Genomic DNA, 21,624 nt, shown 5'->3' with positions numbered 1-21,624 from the left:
AAGTTTTTTTTTTTTTTTTTTTTTTTTGTATACAAGATCGAGGCTCGTGAAAGAGCGAACATTAATCACACAGAAAGACAAACAGACACATAAAACAAATAACATCGGGAGCGGTAGACAAGATGGGGAGAGAGGGGGAAGGACACAAACACAACATTTGAGAGCAGGGACCGAGAGACATGGAGACATCGAGAGAACTGTGGGAGGGAGAGGGCTTTGGGGGGAGGCATGGGAAGGGGGGGGCGGGGGGGGGGTGGGAGAGGTATAAAACACATGGACACTGCCAGGACTTCCAGGAAAGAAGTTGGAATTTCAAACAAGGTGGATCTGGGGTGAATTAGTGGGGGTAGAAAAGATCAAGGTTTTGGATGGGGGAAGATAAGAGATGGTGGTGAACAGCTGTTTTAAAGACCTGGAGGGAGGAGTGTGATTGAAGTGAGTGTGGGAGTTTGTTCCAGAGGCGGGAGAAAAGAGGAATGAAAGAGTGAAGGTGAGCAGAGAGCCGAGATTTCGGCAGTTTAACCATCAGAGGGTGGCTGGCAGATCTTGTGCTTGGGAACATTTTCACTTTTTAAAATCTTTATGGGAAATAGGGTGGGAAGGGAGAGAGAGTTTGGGTTAATAGGATCAAGAGAATGGTGCTGCATGGCATTCCATCAGCAGTCTCCAGAAGCCAACCATACCTGAGTAAGTGCTGTGACCCTGTTTGCCATATCTGGTAGTAGTGGAGGCTCCTCTCCAACCTGAAGGTCGAAGTAGACCGTCTTATGTGTAAATGTTGAGAATTCGTTGCTGAAGCAAACCTTGAACACCCCCTTTTTGGACGTGGTCCACGTAAAGCTGTCATACTGCTTCTTGGTCTCTTTGTAAAGTATTTTGCCATCTGGATCCTCGACGCGGCAGTCAACGTCATAGTGACCTCCAGTGATCACCTGAAATTGACAAGCGTTTGACACGACTTGTGATTCGGTAGCATCAGTCTCATTGAAATAAAATGTTTAAAAACTCAAAGTAGACATGTGCCATAATCTTATTGGAATTATAAATTCGATGCAATCGGAAACTTTCAAAGAGCAATCGGAGATCACAGACCTCATCAGGTGGTTTTGAGTGGTATTTTTGTGCTTGTGTGTTTGTCTGGTGTGTTATTGATGTATTGACGACACCATATTGTTGATGATGATGATGTATTGTTGACAATACTGTATTGTTGATGACATATTGTTGATGCATTGACGACACCATAGTACGTACTTTATAGACGTGCTCGCATTGTCATAGTACGTACTTTATAATAATTATAGAGGTAACGGCGCGCTCTCACTCGCATAACCCAATAGAGGTTCTTCCTCAAGCTCAACCGAGTGTTTAATTTGTAAGAGCGCTTATAACTTGGTTCATGCGCGTCTTCTCTCAGAACTTGTTCAACAAGCGCCTCTCCCTTCTCATAACTTGCAAGCTCACCTCTCCACAGAACTGCGGTGGGGGCTTCGTGCAACGGGTTATATTGCCAACCCCCTTCGCTCTCTCGAATGTTCTAACCACGCCTTGTGACGCAGTGCCGCAGCCACTCCCTTCGAGCCCTGATTGGCGGCTCGCTCTTACCGTCGGCTTCTCCTCCGCCCTCCTTCGGTCTTGCCTCGACTTGCCAGGCCTGCCTCATGTTAATTTGCGCCAAAGGCGGCGTAAGGCGGCATAAGGCAATGAAAGGACCTAACTCTCATTATTCTACTCAACGCAAAACTAACACAGGAAAAGGACTATGCTTACACATACTAAGAAATAATTGAACTATCGCGAGGCTACGTGTTGTAGTGTGACTAAACTATGAGGGGGAAATTAACCTTTATTGTACAAAACTAAAAACCGCAACACTCCCCCTCTCCCTCATCAGACTCGTCCCTGAGTCGAACCCAACAAAATGGAACGACCGGTTTTCAGAATGATCTGCAAAATTAACCTTACTTTTACATGTGACATATCGGTGTGGTTCCCCCTAACATTTACTCTAACCCGTGGGTGCGACAGTTTTAAAACACTAAATATGTCCCCCCTATTGCGTTGAGTAGCTACCTAATAGAATCACGCCCACAACTAACCGAATTGCGGAATTTGTCAAACTAAACACATAGCCCGTGGGCAGCATTTTATATTTACAAGCACAGAAAAACTTAATTTATTCACAATTCTATGACCCAGGACCTGTCCTTTTTGAAGAGAAGATTGGAGGGGAGAGAAAGCACAGCAAAAACACAAACGCACTAAAAAATTCATAACACTTGCTATCTTCTTCAGGGCTATCTACCTTACAAATCTTCTCATCCCAAGCACACCATAATAAAAATGCACAAAAAATGCGTTCATTGTATTTCTTTGCCAAGCAGGGCCAACCTCATGTGGACCGACTGCGTGACATTAATGCCACTCAAAACAAGTGGTCCGAAGATGCAAGGTGATGCTGCAGCAAGGTGCTGCACAGCAGAGGTGCAAGGCCACAAGACTTGTGGTCCATAAGTGTAATAATGTGCGGCAAAGTGTTTGTGGCAGCAAAGTGCTGCACAGGTGCAGCAACGTTATAACAAAAGGATATGGCAGCAAAGTGCTGCACGGTTCAGCTGCACAGATGTAGCAAGGGTGCAGCAGGGATGCTGCACAGTTCCACCTCCAAAATGGTCCTGGGGTGGTAGTTAGGCAGCTTAGCAATTTTTGGGGGAACGACTTTACAAAAGTACCATTTTTATTTTCGTGGTTCATTGGACCATAAATTTTTAGTTTCGGGAATTGAGTGGCGTGCTGATGGTGAAGGGAGTGTCGTCAAAGCTGAAGGGAAAGGTGTATGCTGCATGTGTGAGAAGTGTTATGATTTATGGGAGCGAGACATGGGTAATGAATGTAGAGCAGCAACGAAGGTTGGAAAGGGTGGAAATGCGAATGGTTCGACGGATGTGCGGAGTATCGTTGAGAGAGAGGAAGACAAATGACGAATTGCGAAAGATGATGGGAATAGAGCCTGTGATTGATGCTGTGAAGAGGAACAGGTTGAGATGGTTTGGTCATGTGTTGAGGAAGGATGAAAGTGACTGGTTGAGAAGAGTGATGGAAATGAATGTAGAAGGAAGTAGAGGACGGGGAAGACCGAGAAAGACTTGGCTAAAGATGGTGGAAGAAGAAATGCGGGCAAGGGGGTTAACAAGGAGAGATGCAGAAAATAGGGCAAAATGGAGAAGATTGTCATGGGGACCGCAAGGCTAACCCCCGCTCTAGCAGGGAAAATGGCCTTTAAAATGCATGTTGTTGTTGTTGTATTGGACCATATGCAATAGAAGTAGGACCGGAGGCAAGACATATACAGTGTTTGACTTTTGCGCAAATACGACTCGCACAGCATAATATCGAGCAATACATTTATGCAAATAAATCATCAGCTATTGGAGTTAGACTAAAATCGAAAATACATAAATTGCTGGACAAATTACCTTGAACAACATGTCTGTTCTAAAGCTATATTGTCATTACATCCTTGTAGTTGCGTACATGTTAGATATATGAGAGGTGCGCGAGTCACAAGTATAACACATTTGTATCAACACTCGGTATTATATTACTAATTATTATTACATGGAAGCGTAAGATTTATTATGCAGGCATGCATACGTTTTACAAATAACACTGCGTCATGAAATAAAAGTTAGCCTCCTTGTTGAAAATATATACAGAATTGGTTTTTGTCCTTGGTTTTTGTCCAATAAAAAGGTGAAGAACACTGTATATTTCTTGCCTCCGGTCCTAAATCTATTGTATATGGTCTAATGGACCACCAAAATAAAAATGGTGCTTTTGTCAAGCCGTTCCCCATTTTCGATAAATATGCTGCTAAGCTGCCTGACTATGGGGGGAGAGACAAAGCACGACCAGCAAAGCAGAAAGGGCGCAAAGTCACACAGCAACACAAGGTAATGCAGCGCAAGGGGCACGGAAGAGCGAGCAGAGCAGGCTCGTCCCTAGCCGTCCGTACCCCCCATCGCGGTCGTCGGCTTACACTACCCGAGCCCTTCCTTGTATTTACAAATTCGTCTCTACGTCTTGTCTCCCATATCCCCCTCTATGCCAAATTCGTCTCCCAATCCCTCCCAGGAATGAAGGAATGGAACAACCACAGTCACTTTACGTCATGATTGGTCTCACCACTCGATCAGTTTCACAGAGTCCTGGTGTGGAGCTTCGTCCTCCTCGGTGATTGGCTGTGGATGGTGTGAAGTGATTTCTCATCCTAACTACTCCACTGACATTTACTCTTAAACTACCCGGGGTCGTACCCTGCCTATCGGCCTTCTTTAAACTATGTGGTTCTAAAAACCGAATTCCCATTGTCCACTCTGTGGTGCCCCTGAAATTTGGGTCTCAATCCCAAAAATTTTCTCTCTGTGCCCTTGCACAATTTCGGGGCTGGGTCGTGTGGCTCCACTAGCAGGTCCAACTACCTGCGCACCTCCGCCACTGAAGTCGCCACCCGAGCTTACGTGCTCCTGCGTCTACCTAAACTGGGGAAGGCCCTCCCTGGCTCTTTACCCCCTGATGCCCACCTTGGCATTGGGCAACCCGGGTCCTTCCTTTGGATCCTCGGGCCCCACTCAACAACTCACAACTACCCTAACTGACTCCCAGAGCCTACCTGCGGCCTCACCTGGCCGATAAACTACCAGTGGCGGAGTGCCCCAATAACCATACGCACCAATTAAACCACACGCCCAGCCATTCCACAGTCTCACGCACCCTCCAAAGCATTACTTTGCCACTACCCGCACCACAGGTGTCAATATCCATACAAACTTTGCCTAAGCCCTCTACCTGGCTTTACACTACCCACCCCGGGCGTCCGTGAATGGGTTCCATCTCCCCCCATTCACTCCTTCGCACCATGCATTCCACACCTTTTATTCCACACCAAGCATTCCACACTACTTATTTTCACACCATTTGTCACACACCTTTTGTCTCGCACACCTTTTGTGCTCGCACACCTTTTTCCATACACCTTTTATTCTCACTCAAACACAATTCCACTTGTCTTACTCAACACAATTCCTCACACATACAGCATCATCTATCTAACTACTTCCCCTAACACTCGTGCTTCCTCGTCGTCCCATTACATTATGCACTCCCTTCGTCATTATCATCCATCTAATCTACCTACGTCCCCACTATAGTACAGTCACTACTTAAATCTCATGTCTCTAAAGTCTTCTAGACCCCTAGCATTATCCTAGCTCTCCCTCGGCTAGCTTCGGTGCCCCATGGATGTAACCATTGCTGCCACCCCCCCCCCCCCCCCCATGTGCCTATTACTGCCATCCCCCTAAACTAATGCTCATGGGCCCTGGTTGAGGAATGGTAACACTACCATTCCTCCACGTAGGGTACACTATCCTCATCAGTCCACGATACTCAAGCCTCTCCATGTGGATGCACATTGTCATGGCTCGACTTCGCAAGGCCGAGCGATCCATGCGGTTGGTTGGTCGCCTGTATGGGTTGTCCATCCGGCATTTTCGATCCAAAGGGGGAGGTATGGATGGGCCGAGGTGCAGGGCCCCATCCCTACGTGGGGCCTCGCGGTCCCACGCACTATGACCCAACCTGCCCCAGTCGGAGCACCGCACCCGCCAAGGTGCGCGGCTCCGAAATCTCCTACCTCCCCTTGAACCTCGCCGATTGCCTTTACCGCCACGGCACGGCACCAACCATACAGTGCGGGGGCCGGCACGTGTCGTGCACGGCGGTCCTTGTGAAACCGCAGCGGCATCGATCCCCGCCGGTCCCTGCTGCACACAACTCACCGAGGGCTCACGTCGGCTATCCGTCGCGCTAAACGCTACCCCGGTCGGTGTCGATGCTTCAGCCGCTTTCTCACCAGTCGCGACGCACTCCGCACTCGCACACCTAGGCGCACTCACGCCCCTCACACACTTCAGTACGCACTCTTCTTCTACGCACTCTGCTACCGCACAACCAGGCGCACACGCGCCTTACACACACATCATTATCCCACACCCGCACACTCCGTAACACCCCCGGGTGTGCACTCCTGCACACACTCTGCAACACGCTCGGGTGTTTACTCCTGCACACACTCTGTAACACACTCCCGTTACACAGTCTGTAACACCCACGGGTGTGCACTCTCCTGTTACACACCCAATCATCGCACACTGTTTCTCCACGCACTCTTCTCGTGCACATGCCGTCACACTTTCCTATCGCATGCTTCGGTGCACACTTTTCTCTCACATGCTTCGGCACACACTTTTCTCACATGCTTCAGCGCACACTTTTCTCTCACATGCGCACCAGTCGCCCTCGTACACTGCACAATGGACATTCCGCGACCGCCCGGGTTTCGTCTGTCCCAAGCGCGCCAAAAACCCTTTCGCGCCAAACACATTCACGCCATAATTTCTCACCTCGGGGTCCTCCTTCCCCGGCTTCTTCGCCAGCACCTGTAAACCTTTATTGGGGTTAGCAAGCACGGCATCACGGTGTAAATGCAGACTTTGTGTACATCCCATTACTTTACTTATTCGTACCACACTTAGTCAATAGAGGGAAATGACGGAGACGATCGAATGGAAGGAAGAACACAGGTTTAATAATTATTCACACGACTATGTACAAGGTGAAGAGACACAGAGCAGTCTTATACAGTCTTAACTTATTCCCAGACATGGGCCCGATCACACTCACAGGGGAAATGAAGGGAGGATGATGTTCAGTCGCTGAACGCGCCGACTTGGTCATCCAGGAACGGCTTCGCCCGGCGTGGCTCTCCCCGGTCACAGCACGTCCTGCAATGAAGGCAAGCAGGCAGTGGGAGGGATCCTTGCAGCGCGTCTCTCGAACAAAGGGCAGAGCAGGCAGGCGGGAGGGAAATGCACGCGTTTCTCGCCAGGCTTGGCGGTTTTCCACAGCGCGATTAAATAACGGAGCGCGCTCACTCGCGTAACCCAATAGAGGTTCTGCCTCAAGCTCAACCGAGCGTTTAATTTGTAAGAGCGCTTATAACTTGGTTCATGCGCGTCTTCTCTCAGAACTCGTTCAACAAGCGCCTCTCCCTTCTCATAACTTGCAAGCTCACCTCTCCACAGAACTGCGGTGGGGGCTTCGCGCAACGGGTTATATTGCCAACCCCCTTAGCTCTCTCGAATGTTCTAACCACACCTTGTGACGCAGTGCCGCAGTCACTCCCTTCGAGCCCTGATTGGCGGCTCGCTCTTACCGTCGGCTTCTCCTCCGCCCTCCTTCGGTCTTGCCTCGACTTGCCAGGCCTGCCTCGTGTTAATTTGCGCCAAAAGCCAAAGGCGGCATAAGGCAATGAAAGGACCTAACTCTCATTATTCTACTCAACGCAAAACTAACATCGGAAAAGGACTATGCTTACACATACTAAGAAATAACTGAACTATCGCGAGGCTATGTGTTGTAGTGTGACTAAACTATGAGGGGGAAATTAACCTTTTAGTGGGGGGGCCAATGTTTTCCCGTTGAATTCAAATGTTAATTTGTGGACACTGGTTGGGTTGTCTTTAGGGATGATAGAAGTTGTAGAAAAAATATGTCTCCATTTTTTTCAAGTTCTTTATAGCGGCCATTTTGGATTATCAAAATGGCGTTTGTTGAAAACCGAAATTGTCATTATCTTGGCTTCTAAATGACCTAGAGTGTTAATTTTGGTGTCCAAATGTACATATTTGTGGAAACTTAATCCAATAAACACACATTTATACACCTACATATGATCAAAAGGGTTCTTATGGCAGCCATCTTGGATTTTCACGCACTTATGCCAACACATATATATTTTTTTCCATCATTTTCACTTCTAAATCACATAAAGGCTGGACTTTAGTGTTCAAATGTACACTTATAATGTCTTTGTGCAATATTTTTAGTTGGCAGTGTTCATTGTTACATTGAAGGATCTCCATCCTCCTCATCATCAGTGTTATCGATTCCCATGGGGCGCTCCTGACCCGTGTTACCACACACCTCTTCATCTGCCCCACACATACACATCTCAGAACAGTTGAGATGCTGAGACCTGCATGAGCAGTGAGACATGCATTGGGTCTTCTTGCAGTTACATTTGATTAGATGTGTGATGGCAGCTGGGGCTGGAGGGTCCTTGGTTGTGATGGGCACCAGCTGATCTCCTTCTGCTCTCCATCCATGTTCTGTTGGTTGTGGAAGCTGGGGGTCCGGTACATCAGCCTGATGCCACACCATGGCCTGGAAATGTGCACGAGCAATGGCTTCATGTAAAGCTCCCCGTGTTGGTGGCAGCTTCTGTGCCTCTAGCTGTTTCTTGGTAAACAGTCTCCACCTCAGCTTGCCCACATCCACAACTGTAGTACGAGGCTCATACAGCTGGCATACAAATGCCTCAATGTCACTTTCTGTGTCAGCTCTCAGCTCCTCAGAGGCCCCAAGGTCATGAAACGCAGATACCACCTCAACAGAGCACCTATTGAGGGCTTGCCAACATGTGAGCTTTCCCTTGCCGGCAAACCGACCAGTCTGGTCTGCTCCCGTGAATGCATGGAATCCTGGTAGGGCTGCAGCCTTCCTGACACCAAGTTCATGTACTATTGGTTCCAGTGAGATTTGCCTCTTCTTGTTCCCCACACCCGTGATGAAGTATGTGTCTTTGCATAGTTCATGGTACCGGTGGAGTGCTAGGATGAATACATCAGTATCAGGTGACTGAATGTACAGCTGTGTTGCACCTCTTCGGACGGCATCTAGACTGTGAAGAAAGATCCTCGTATCAGCCTCCTCCTGGGAGCTACGGAGATGCTGTACATCCATGCAGTTGGAGAAGACATCCTGCCTTGAAGTGACGATGAAGACCTTGGTAGTCCCCTCAAAGTGACACAGAGCTTTCTTTGCCAGATAGACAGTTAGCTCATCTTTGGTGTTGGTGTGCGACAGGAACTGTTTTGCTGTCAGTTTCCCAATCGGGGTGCTGTCTTGAACGTGGTAAGCAGTGGGCGGCTTGCCACCTTGGCGCCTCTCCCGTGTGGCCTCTTTCAGTGAATTTGGCAGATCATATCGGTCAAACACGAGGTGGACTTCATCATACCCGTTGGTCTTGCAGTCCAGTGTTGCATTGAAATGGCCAGCCCACTGGGCACATGTTTTGACCCATTGTGGCTTACCCATTGCTTGCACTACTGCCATGCCGTCTATGACAGTCACCTTCTTGGGAGGGGGTGGAGTATGTTCAGGATTGTCGTCGTCTGGCTGCTGACCAGTGCCAGTTGACTTCTTGGGTAGATCTTCTAGGATGCCCTTGAGCTTGCTTTTGTCTGTGCATGGTAGTAGTGTCCCAGCCATTGCAAAGAGGGTTCGTGGAAGCGCGGTGAATTCATATTGACCTATGGCATCCTTCAGGTTGATCTCTGGTCGTGAGCGGGCCACGATCAGCATGTGCGCAAACAGTGACCTGTCGTCTTTCAGCTCTACAACCTTGTCTGCCAGTTTGTGCTTCACAGCTTTCCTGGCACTCTTCCACATCTTCAGTTTGACCTTTCCCATTCTGGCCCAAAGGTTGATTTCATTTGTGTTGATGCGCTCTGCAACAAACGTGTTATACGCTTTCTGACCAATCTCATCTTGGTTGCAGACATCCTTCTGTACTTCAGCTGGCATCACCACCTTGGTGATGATATTCGTCAGGTCTTCACCCTCATGCGTCATGGGATTCATGGACTCTCTGATCACATTCTTCAGTCGACGAATGTTGTCTTCCTGCCGAGCCCAGACTGTGGTTGATAGGTCGTGGTGCTCCTTGCGTGTAGCTGATTGTGAGCCAGCCATCTGACGGGCTTCTTCAGCAAGCCTACTCAGCTCTGGTGCTGTCAGAAAGAACCTTTCGCGGGCACTGGCATTCTGGGTAATGCCCACAATACCCCCTGTCACCTTCATGATCCTGTTGATGTGCTCCAGTGCATGGTCCACACCTACAGCACAGAAGGGGATTTCATTCTTATGGACACTGAAGTTCCCATCCATGAACTCTTGGTAGATCCCTGGATCTGTCATCTTCAGGGCCTTCATCTCTGCAAGGTACCGGGGAGTCAGCCTGGCATATTTCTGTTTGTCATGTGCAAAGAAGTATATGCACATCTCATCCAGTGAAGACAGGTGAAGCTCAAATTGTCCATCACGGGTGGCACGGATGAATGTGTATATCAGCATTATCATCCGCATGTAGCGTCGCACAAACTTGAACAGTGGACTCTTGGCTTCTTTCCTCTCATCAAACTTTGCCATGGCCTCCAGGACTTCGTTTGACTCGAGGACAGCTAGCATGTTGTTCTGCGCGCTTGTCATCTCCTCTCGGTTGTGTAGATGACAGCTCTGGGCAACCTGTTGTGCTGACTGGGTACATGGGCCCCTCAGATGGGGATGCTCTTGGAAGAATTCGTCCACATAGAAGAGGGCTTGGACAGTGGTGATGTGGGCCTCCAAAGCCCTCTTCATGTGCTTGGCTTCCAGTATTTGTCTGGTCGTTGTTGGGCCATAGATATCAGCCTCAGACCAAGCCTCGTCAAGACCACTGTCCTCTATGGCATTCCCAGCAGCCCTCAGTGCAGCCATCACAGTGTGCATCTCCCCTAGTCGCAGTACCCACTTGCCTTTGCAGTCATCTCTGGTCATCTCCAGCTGTGTGGCTCGCTCATACAGGGCCATGTCTAAGGTGATCACTGTCTTCCTATCGGGACCCATGACCATGCAGTTGATTTGCTGTGTCTGTTTCAAGACTGTTATCAGTGTTTGCCATTCATGGGCTGGTGCTGCTACCAATGGCAGGGCGTTGACCTCTGTCAGAGGCTTCGAAGAGGAGAGCAATGAGTTGTAGGCTGTCCAAGTTGGGATATCGTGATGCTTGATCCTACTGCCAGGTGGTTGTTTTGGATCGTGGACGAGTGACCCAACAGGGTCAGCATGCTGGGGTTCTGCAGCTTGCAGCTGGTCATCTGGTGGGATGATGTCGTCTTGTACGTCCTCAGCTTCAGCTGTTCGCATGATTGTGCGTGAAAGTAGCCACACTGTGTCCGTCGCAGAGTACGGCTTGGTGACATCTGGGTTTGACCGTGTCTTGAAGCTATACGTGGTACCTGTGGCAGATTGTTTGTTTGGTGCTTGGCAAGGAACAAAGTCTGGAGCAGTCAGAACCTTGAGTGAGCGGTGTCTGGCCTTTCGGTCATGTAGTGTCAGTGTTCTATGTTCATCTGTGGAGGGTGCATGTTCCCGTCGTTGGTAGAGTGCACAGGCTGTAGCATGGAGTGTCCGCTTCCCATCAGGTGTGTCTTCATTGAAGTCACTGTTGTCCACTGCAAAGAAGACAAACGTCCCTATGCGCATGGTTCTTGGAAAGTATACACCCTGTTCTGTCGTAGACTCTATGACTGAGTTGGCCAGCTGTGTCTCCAACCGCAAGATCCGACTATAATCAACAGACAGACCGAACCCATGCAGGAAATCCAGAAGCTTCTTGCTTCTGGTGGACTGATGGACTACAATGGCAACGGCAAGCTGCTGTGGCCATTCTAAGCGATGGCGGAATGGTGCATCTGGCTCTTTGGGCTTGTACGTGACTTGGCGTTTTGACTTGTAGCCGTACATGATGTTCTGACTGATGGTTATAACATCTCGATGAATAGTGGCTGAGCGCATAGTCTCTGGCTCAATGCTCGTGGCTGGTCCTTCCAGTAGCCAGCGGAGGAAAGCATAGAGTACTTTGGGTACATGCTTTTCAGCATCATCAGTGTTCATTTCTCCTTCAAATTGCCATGGGTGCTTGTTCTGACAAGCAATGGCACTGCGGAGAACAGAGGCACTCTCAAACAGTTGTTCGATGTTTTTTTCATTTGTCTTCGTCATTGCATCTTCGACAGCTGCATCACGCACGGCAGTGGAGAATACACAGTCTGACTCGTTTCGACGTTTTGGTTTCATGAAGTGAACGTCATCAATGTGAGAGTTGATTTTCTCCTTCATGCCTTGGGTAGTAGGTGATGGGACATTGTGCACACCATTATTGTCAAGAATCCTGGAGTAAACCGACTTCAGGTCAGACATGTTGAGAATTTCACCAGCTTGGAGTAGAGAGCGAACAAGGCTGACAAACTCAATGTCTGCGGCTATTTTGATAACATTAGTTTCTTGCAGTATGTGTTCTTTGTCATCACTTGATGTCCCACTCTTGGGAGCACGTTGGACATTCTGCACCCAGCATGGGAGATGATACTTGACGTCGATCGCATGAGCATCATGTGCACTGATGGCAGCACTCAGCTGAACTTTCCACTTGTGGTTGCTGCCTTCTTCAACAGCTTTCTTCAGCTGTTTACCTGCGTTGAACGTGCATACAACATGTACACTTTCCTTAGTGACCTCTTGACAGAAGAAACAAAGGTCTCTGTTGAATGGAGTTGATGATGAACGTGTGAAGCGAAGAGTCTCGTCTTGCGTAGAACCTGAGGTACTTGCAGCGGCAGGTGCAGAAGAAGGACGTCCACACCTCTTATGAAGATGCTGGGTGTCGCCATGTTCGCAGGCTTTCTGGTGGCGAACTCTAGCACGCTCCAGGTGAGCAGTGTTGCATGTAGATCCATAACATGCCCGGTGCCACTTTGCTTTATTGTTCCTCAAGTCAGTGGCAGTGAAACAGCTTAATCGTTCGCTGATCTGTTTGAAGTCGGCATCACCATATCGTGCCCTCTCCTGGATGAACTGGAGAAACTTTGCATATGAGCCCAGTGCTGGCTCAGTCACTAGTGCACCTTGGGGATCCTGGCACTGAATGCAAAGTGTGAAATCAGTTTCTTTCTTGGTTTTCTTGCTTTTTGGCTCCATCATAGCTCAGGGTCACGAATCTGGAACATACAAATAACAAATAACAATTAAGATAGATGTGCATTAAGTTAGATTTTGGACACTGGTTCGGCTGTGCCATAAAAACCTATTTTTATCCCTTGTAGGCTATTAAAGAAGGTTTCATTCAATTCTCTATCCCCAAAAATGTACAACTGGACACCAGAATCGAAACTCTAGGTCATTTAGAAGCCAAGATAATGGAATTTTACGTTTTCGACATCCGCCATTTTGAAAATCCAAAATGGCCGCCATAAAGAACTTGAAACAATTGGAGACATATTTTTTCTAGAACTTATATCATCCCTAAAGACAGCCCAACCAGTGTCCAAAAATTAACAAGCAATTTCAACGGGCATTTCAATCTGCTACATTGGCCCCCCCACTATTTATTGTACAAAACTCAAAACCGCAAGAATATATATATATATCAACTATATATATATATAGATATCAACGACAATATATATATATATACAGACGGCATTTAATATGGAATATTTTTTTTGTGGGGGTGAACTTACTTTTCAAGATCACTTCGAACCAAAAGTTCATTGGAATTATGTTGAAATTATTCTAGATTTTGTTAATGTGACCTTTAAAAGAAACAACAACCACATTTGACATTTCGAAGCAAATAAATTGATCCTTGAAAGTGATGTAAACTGATATCTAACTCGATTCACGGATAGTACTGTGTTAAACTTCTGTACGTTTTCCAGAAGTATCTCTTTATTTTGCACATTAGCCAAAAAAAATTTCAACAAAAACAAAAGCTACCTTATGACTGGGATTACGGACAGTAAAATTACAGTTCAGTACTTCGTGTAACCCCCACGAGCATTCAGGAGAGCACGTACACGTCGAGGCAGGCTGTTCACGAGATTTGCCAAGGTTTGGACAGGAATCGCTTGCCATGCAGTGACAATAGTCTGCTGCAATTCACGCACAGAGGTAGGCTGCTGGTCCAAGTTGTCGATTTGACGCGTTAATTCTGCCCACAAGTTCTCTATCGGATTCATATCCGGGGACATGGCAGGCCACTCCATATGCTCTACACCACGGTCAGCAAGAAAGTGTTGGATCATGCGAGCACGATGAGGCCGTGCATGGTCATCTTGGAAGACAAAGTTTCCTCGAAAGGCTGCATCAGCAAATGGAAGTAATGATTCTTCCAGAATGACCCTGTACTTGAACTGGTTCAGGTTTCTATTCAGAACAACCAGGTCAGTTTTTCCCCCTGCATGAAAAGCAGCCCAAACGGTCACCCCACCACCTCCAGCTTGGACTCTTGGCACGATACAATCTTCGTTGTGGGCTTCATGCACTTGTCTGCGCACTTGGACGTGGCCATCTTGACGTTATACCAGAAATCTAGACTCGTCACTGAAGGTCACGTGATTCCAGTGTCCTGGCTGCCATTGACGGTGCTCTCTGGCCCACTGCAATCAGCGCTGGCTGTGTTGTCTGGTCAGGCGTGGCTTTCTCAGGGGACGCCTGGCACGATAGCCTGCTTGAACCCAGTCGTTGGTTGACTCACCTTCTGGATGCAGGCACATTTGTCAGTTGCTGCCACTCAGCCCTAAGCCGATTAGCTGACTTGGTACAGCCATTGCGGACTAACCGGTGCAGCTGGCGATCATCCCTCCTTGTGGTTCTGCGGGACGTCCTGGCCTCGGTATTGTAGTAGGGACACCCCTCTGAGCATTTCGTTTCAGGATCCTTGACACCTGACCTTGAGTGATGCCATACTGCCGAGCAATAGCACGCTGTTTCATGCCAGAATTTCGTAAAGCCACCACTCCATGACAAACAGCATTGACAATTTGACAGACCATCTCCAGAGGAAGCGGCAATAACTTTTATAGACGTGCAGCAGTCATTTTCCACTAATACAGAACGCAACAACCCTTATATACCCGATTGTGAAGCCAATCGTCAAATGTACCTGTCCTTACATTTTGTCACGCCACCTGTGATATAATCCTGTTATTGACTTCTTGCTGCGACAGACAATCAGTGACATGGTTCTTTTAACAAATAAATCACCAAAGTTTGAAAGAAACTCACCAGATTGATATACTGAGTTAAGAAAGTAAACCCAAGTCAAGAAAAAAAAAAATATTCCATATTAAATGCCAAGTCTGTATATATATATATATATATATATATATATATATATATATGTGTATATATATATATATGTGTATATATATATATATATATATATATATTGTCGCGATCCCGTCTGTGGAATGTATCCCAGCACGGAATACGGACGTAAATGTCCGGGCTTCAAGTAATCCACGTAGTGAACCAAAAGAGACGCAATAAACACAATTGTGTTTTAATCGGCCTTCTAGGGGTAAGGCACGATTATTTATTGGCTCGATCACAAAAACCATGAAAGGTAACAAAAAGGAATATGCTGCACAAGCCGGCAGGAACTGTCGGCAACAGACGCTCCAACAGGACGCAGGTAAGATCACTCGCGGCTCCAATCGACGGGCTCCGGGACTCGGAGGATACCAGGATGGAATACCGCACAAGGCCGCCAGGAACGGTCGGCCAGTAGCTCCAACACGAAGCCGGGAATCACTCGTTCTCTTCTGGAGTTACTCGCTCGTAAAATACAGAACGGTATTCGACCAGCCCAACTCGGCTGTCCGGAGGCTTCAAGGAAAACCCTTTTATGATATTTCCCACTCGGAGCCTTCGAGCCGTGTGCGTCGCATAAGATGGCGACCGCGCTCTCTGACCCCTCCACCAATCGCGTGAGGCTCAAAGTAGGTCACGTCACGCGGTGGGCGGGGCACCAAATCTGGGTGAGAACAGGTGGTTTCACCGGTGGTTTCTCACAGTCCTCCCCCCCTAAGTAAAAACCCCGTCGAATAGACGGCGTTTTTAAAACCAGTATTTGTAGTAGGTGCAAATCACATGGCAAGATGATGGCGGTAATTGCTAACAGGCAATTAACGCAATTAACAATTATTAACACTTATTAACAACAATAACGCAACAACGCAACAATACAACACAACGCAATAGCGCAACAATAACGCAATTATTAACGCACAGGCAATTAACAGGAATTAACAGGTTAACAATGAACCAGTTTGGTTTTTTTTTTTTTTTTTTCACACACAAATTTTAACACCATACACCACATTAATATCTACCCTACAAGAGTTACACTTCACACAAAGCACAATAGAGAGGCAAGGGGGCCAAACTCAAGTTGGGGAAAGCGTTGACAGGAAGGAAACGGGCCGAGACCTAGAGCGGCGGGTACTCCTCCGGTGTCGAGAACAACAGTCATATGCGTAATGACCCCTTTCACCGCACTGGTAACATCGATCGTTCGGGTCGAAAGGCCTGCGGACCAAAGGGCGTCTGAAACGAGGCCGCCGCGACATGCCATTCGACATCTCGACGCACACACGCGATCCGCAAATTAACCTTCCATCAAGGGCTCTGACCGAATCTTCAGCATCTCGTGGCTCTTCAAACTCAACAACTGCAAATCCAGGTGGGTTTCGAGCAACCCATACGTTGCGGAGTGGTCCGTAATGTTCGAAGACCCTCCCTAGCTCGGCTTTCGCTGCTCCATTGCCCAGGTTTCCCACATATACCTTAGCATTAGCGTTCCTGCTGAATCGCGACATGGCGGGAGCGGTCCCTGAGGAGCACGGCACCTGAGGGTGGCTTGACGGAAGGCTCGGGTGGACTTCAGCTGACGCAACGTCACCGTCGGGAACTGGAGTCGAGGCGCTAGGCTCCTCGGGCCAGAGTGAAGATATGTCTGACTCCGCCACTCTCTCCGCCTGTTTACTCTGGGATCTAGTGACCCCCCCACAGGGCAGAGTCAATGACTCCTCCCTGGCCATGGCATCATTGCCAATCAGCAAGGAGACCCCGGGTATCGGGTAGTAGGGTACCACCACACAGGTCACTGGACCCTTAAAAATGTCACTCCGGACCTCGAGGAGGGCAAGGGGATACCGGCCAAGAACCCGGTCAATGCCCCGAAGGAGGGTATACTCGCCGGTATAACGCATCTGAGAGGCCGGAACTACCCCCGCCCGGAGAACACACCGTGTCGCCCCAGTATCCCGAAGGTATTTGGCCTCAAACTTCAGCATCGAATCAGGGCCACCCACTAAGGCTGTCCCTGAATAATCCTGGTACAGTGGATGAATGGAATTAGCCTCGGTGGCAGTGACCTCGGTCACCGATGCCACCGTCGTGTGCGAGGGCCCGGCGGATGAGCTCCACTGATCTCCCTCCGACTTAACAGGAGGGTTGCCTCGGTAGGCCGGACTAGCGGGATTAGAGAAGCAGCGGTTTTCACCGTGCCCCACGCGTTTGCAGAAATCGCACCAGGGCCCTGCCCTGGTCTGCGGCTCGCGACCGCCACCAGTGGAGGGCATCGGAGAACCCCTCCCCTCAATCCAGCCGCCGGGCAGACGGGGGGCGGTCTTGATCGCATGATCCTCCGTCTTACGACCCGACTGCGTGACTTGCAGCATTTTGCACGCCAAAACATGTTTATCAATAAGGTTGACGCAGTCTGCCAAGGAAACAGTGTCTTTGTCGACAAGAAACAATGCTAAGTCAGGCGGAAGCTGTTGATCGATACGGTAACGCACCAGGAGTTCCGCAACCGCTTGAGGTAACTCCACCTTGCTCCCCTTGAACCATCTCTGCAGCTGTTCCAACAAGGCCCGCGAATGTTCCTCATAGGTTTGACTGGACTCACGAGTCCAGCTGAAAAAATTTCTCCTATAAATACATGCGGACACCGCATAGGCATTCAAAATCTCGGCCTTCAATGCCCTGTATTTGTTTGCGTCCTCGGTTGCCATCCTCGCATATACCTCCCTCGCCTTCTCAGATAGATGGCTCACAAGATGGCCGACCCACAAGCTCTCATCAATGCCACCGGCAGCCAACAACTTCTCCGCCATCTCCAGATACGCTTCTGGCTTCGTGTCTCCCGTCCAGTCCGGCAAACGAACATGAACAGTTTCCGGGACTCTTGCAGCAGACCCCTCTGCCCGCAGTCGTTCAGTCAACATTCGCAACTCATGCTCTCTGACGCGTTCAGCTTCTGCTGCCGCATGCTCTCTCTCTGCTGCCGCCGCACGCTCTCTCTCTGCTGCCGCATGCTCTCTCGCTGCTGCCGCACGCTCTCCCTCTGCTGCTGCCGCACGCTCTCTCTCTGCTGCCGCATGCTCTCTCTCTGCTGCCGCACGCTCTCCCTCTGCTGCTGCACGCTCTCTCTCTGCTGCTGCCGCACGCTCTGCCTCTGCCCTGTCATTCTCCCTGTTATACATGTCAAGTTGTTGAACCGGAGTCAGCCCGGTCCAGAAGGGCGAACGCATGCATTTAGTCATGATGGGATCGCTTCCTAACATCTTGGGTTGAGTGACCGGGTCAAGGCTGCTTGCGTCGCTCACCTCGCCACCCACGTGACTGTCAACATGATCAGGTTGAACTCTCACTTCCCTGGTCGACATAGCTTGGCTACGAGTTATCATACGACCAGGCACAAAACACAACCTCAAACACAACGCTCAAACACAACGCTCTGTTGGGGAAATACGACACAACTACGCAATATCACCCGCACATCAAATTGCCAATGAGAAAAATACCACGTACAAATACTCACGTTTTTTTTTTTTTTTTTTTCGGTTGTTTGGAGGGATCCGAGGCTATTCGCTTATTCTTTGTCGGTTGTTTGGAGGGATCCGAGGCTATTCACTTCTCTGCCCAAGACAGCGTCCTACGGCGAGAAAGTTCCTCCAAGACGGCGTCCGCTGGTGAGAAGGCGATGAACAGATGCCAGAAGATGTCGTCCACTGCAGAATTCCTGTCTCAATCGAATGGCTCTTACTTGAATGATCCTAGGACGAGCAACCCATTTGTCGCGATCCCGTCTGTGGAATGTATCCCAGCACGGAATACGGACGTAAATGTCCGGGCTTCAAGTAATCCACGTAGTGAACCAAAAGAGACGCAATAAACACAATTGTGTTTTAATCGGCCTTCTAGGGGTAAGGCACGATTATTTATTGGCTCGATCACAAAAACCATGAAAGGTAACAAAAAGGAATATGCTGCACAAGCCGGCAGGAACTGTCGGCAACAGACGCTCCAACAGGACGCAGGTAAGATCACTCGCGGCTCCAATCGACGGGCTCCGGGACTCGGAGGATACCAGGATGGAATACCGCACAAGGCCGCCAGGAACGGTCGGCCAGTAGCTCCAACACGAAGCCGGGAATCACTCGTTCTCTTCTGGAGTTACTCGCTCGTAAAATACAGAACGGTATTCGACCAGCCCAACTCGGCTGTCCGGAGGCTTCAAGGAAAACCCTTTTATGATATTTCCCACTCGGAGCCTTCGAGCCGTGTGCGTCGCATAAGATGGCGACCGCGCTCTCTGACCCCTCCACCAATCGCGTGAGGCTCAAAGTAGGTCACGTCACGCGGTGGGCGGGGCACCAAATCTGGGTGAGAACAGGTGGTTTCACCGGTGGTTTCTCACAATATATATATATATGTGTCTATATATATGTGTGTGTGTGTGTGTGTGTGTGTGTGTGTGTGTGTGTGTGTGTGTGTGTGTGTGTGTGTGTGTGTGTGTGTGTGTGTGTGTGTGTGTGTGTGTGTGTGTGTGTGTGTGTGTGTGTGTGTGTGTGTGTGTGTGTGTGTGTGTGTGTGTGTGTGTGTGTATACACACGAGAGGGGTCACCCGTGGGAATCCCATGGACGTGTGTGACATTTGGACATCTTCACTTAGTTGCTGCACATTCTGTTTTACAAAATGGTTACTGGCAATTTATCAGATGCTTTTGCCATTTTCATCATCTTTTTGTGAGGAGCTCAGCATCTTTTGCCATTTTGCCAAAATCTACACAATGTATTTACTTCTGATAACATGTGAATGCATGTGCGTGCACATGGGAAATACAGTTTAAAATGTGTCATTACATCTCATGTAAAATGTGACCAAGATCTCAAATGCTCTCCCTCCCTGCCCCCATCACACACACACGCACATATATACATATTTCTACACACACACACACACACACACACACACACACACACACACACAGACAGACAGACAGACAGACACACATACATACATGCACACATGCACATGGGGGTGGGGTGGGTCACAAACCCACGCGGGTGGGAGAGGATCACGACGTTCATTTGTGTCTCGTTCTGTTCGTCATTATTTTATTCATTTTGAAAATGGCAGTTACAAATAACCCTCATGCAACTCATTGAGACAGCGCTGACATAAAGAAGCAGGAGTGACCACCCACCTGCCCCACATTAAGTAACCTTGAGCTAAAGACAGCTCGGTTGCACACGACGCATATGGAGCATATTCTGACGTCGAGAGCAACTCGCACCAAAAACCTGACAAAAAAATGCGATGAAAAAAAAAAAAAACGTGAAATGGAGTTTCTTTATTAATCCTGGATGTGTACATGATTGATTCAGCCTTGAAAACTCGTGCGAAAACCAAAGAAAAATTATTAAAGATTTCTCGATTTTATTTCCTCGAGAAAAAAATCTTCTTTGGGCGGTGTATAATCGCTCCGAACAAACAGACATTGCCTGGTGAGTGGGTTGTTGTAATCAAAATGTTGTAATTGTTGTTGTAATTAATATATCTCGGCAATTATGTGCGTGAATTTTATTAATTATTGCTGAAACCGAGACTAAAACCATCGATTAATAATGAAATCGAACCGTGAATTACAGTCGAGATAAAAGCTTATGTTATCGGCCTTTGAAAATGCATTTCGTTCGATAAACGAAACTTTCATGGGATTTTATTCCCACTTTTTTTTCAACCGAGTCTAAAACCATGTTAGCGACTGTGCAAAATGAAATGATATATCGAATTATAGTTGAAATATAACGGAGAGAGAGAGAGAGCAAGACACCACAGGCCTAACAAAACAGGCCTCAAAGCTATACGAGGAAAGAAAATGGTGGATATTTGTTTTTGTAGCCCATCCCAGTAGGGGGTGTCCGGGGGTGTGGACAGACAGAATCACCTATGGCTATTTATTTTTTTTATAGATAAGATAGAACAACATTGTATATTCAAATTTGACATTTAAGTCTGTATCGCAATTCTTATTCTATCGTCGCACCGCGAGTGTGCATGCTCGTCGCTAATAGAGAAATGTTGACAAAATTGATCTTGAGCAAAACTAATTTCAATTTATTCAAATGTTTGTCAAGGGGAGTAGGCAGGTTTGCTGTCCCCTCAAAGTATCCCCATTTTGTGCATCAGGCCTCATGGCAAAAGCCTCATGTTTGGATCATAAGAAGACAAACTTAAGATAAGATTGACCTTGATTATTTTGTTCAAACTTTATTTTTCCCTCCTTAACCTCAACTCCCCCACCCCCACATGAATAGTTGACTTTGATGTATTGCAAACAGTTTCATTTGTGTGTATATATGTATGTTTCATTTTTTTCAAATCACCCCCCCCCGCGCGGTCCCCCCCCCCCCCCAAATTTTCAAATTTTTCAAATCATTTTTGATGGGTGGGATGTAGTGGTAACTTGCGCAGGGCGAGTGTAGACTCCTGTACCACTGGCCCTGGGATGAGGACTCTCACGGACATTCTTTGTAGTGGATCGT

General features: G+C 48.1%; 1 protein-coding gene and 1 pseudogene across 4 annotated transcripts in view; one reads left to right on the top strand and one right to left on the bottom strand.

Annotated features, from left to right (window-relative positions):
• The window catches only part of TRIP12 (thyroid hormone receptor interactor 12), a 127,409-nt gene that overhangs the window by 8,019 nt on the left and 97,766 nt on the right, over nt 1-21,624 (top strand). The gene's annotated exons all lie outside the window — the stretch shown is intronic.
• On the bottom strand, nt 273-21,607 carry LOC144890978 (transmembrane emp24 domain-containing protein 3 pseudogene; annotated as a pseudogene).

Source organism: Myxine glutinosa, chromosome 2 (genome assembly GCF_964187855.1).
Source record: "Myxine glutinosa chromosome 2, kmMyxGlut1.1, whole genome shotgun sequence".
Lineage (NCBI taxonomy): Eukaryota > Metazoa > Chordata > Myxini > Myxiniformes > Myxinidae > Myxine > Myxine glutinosa.
The sequence above is the reverse complement of the archived record's forward strand: the minus strand, read 5'-3'. Positions and strand labels throughout refer to the sequence as shown.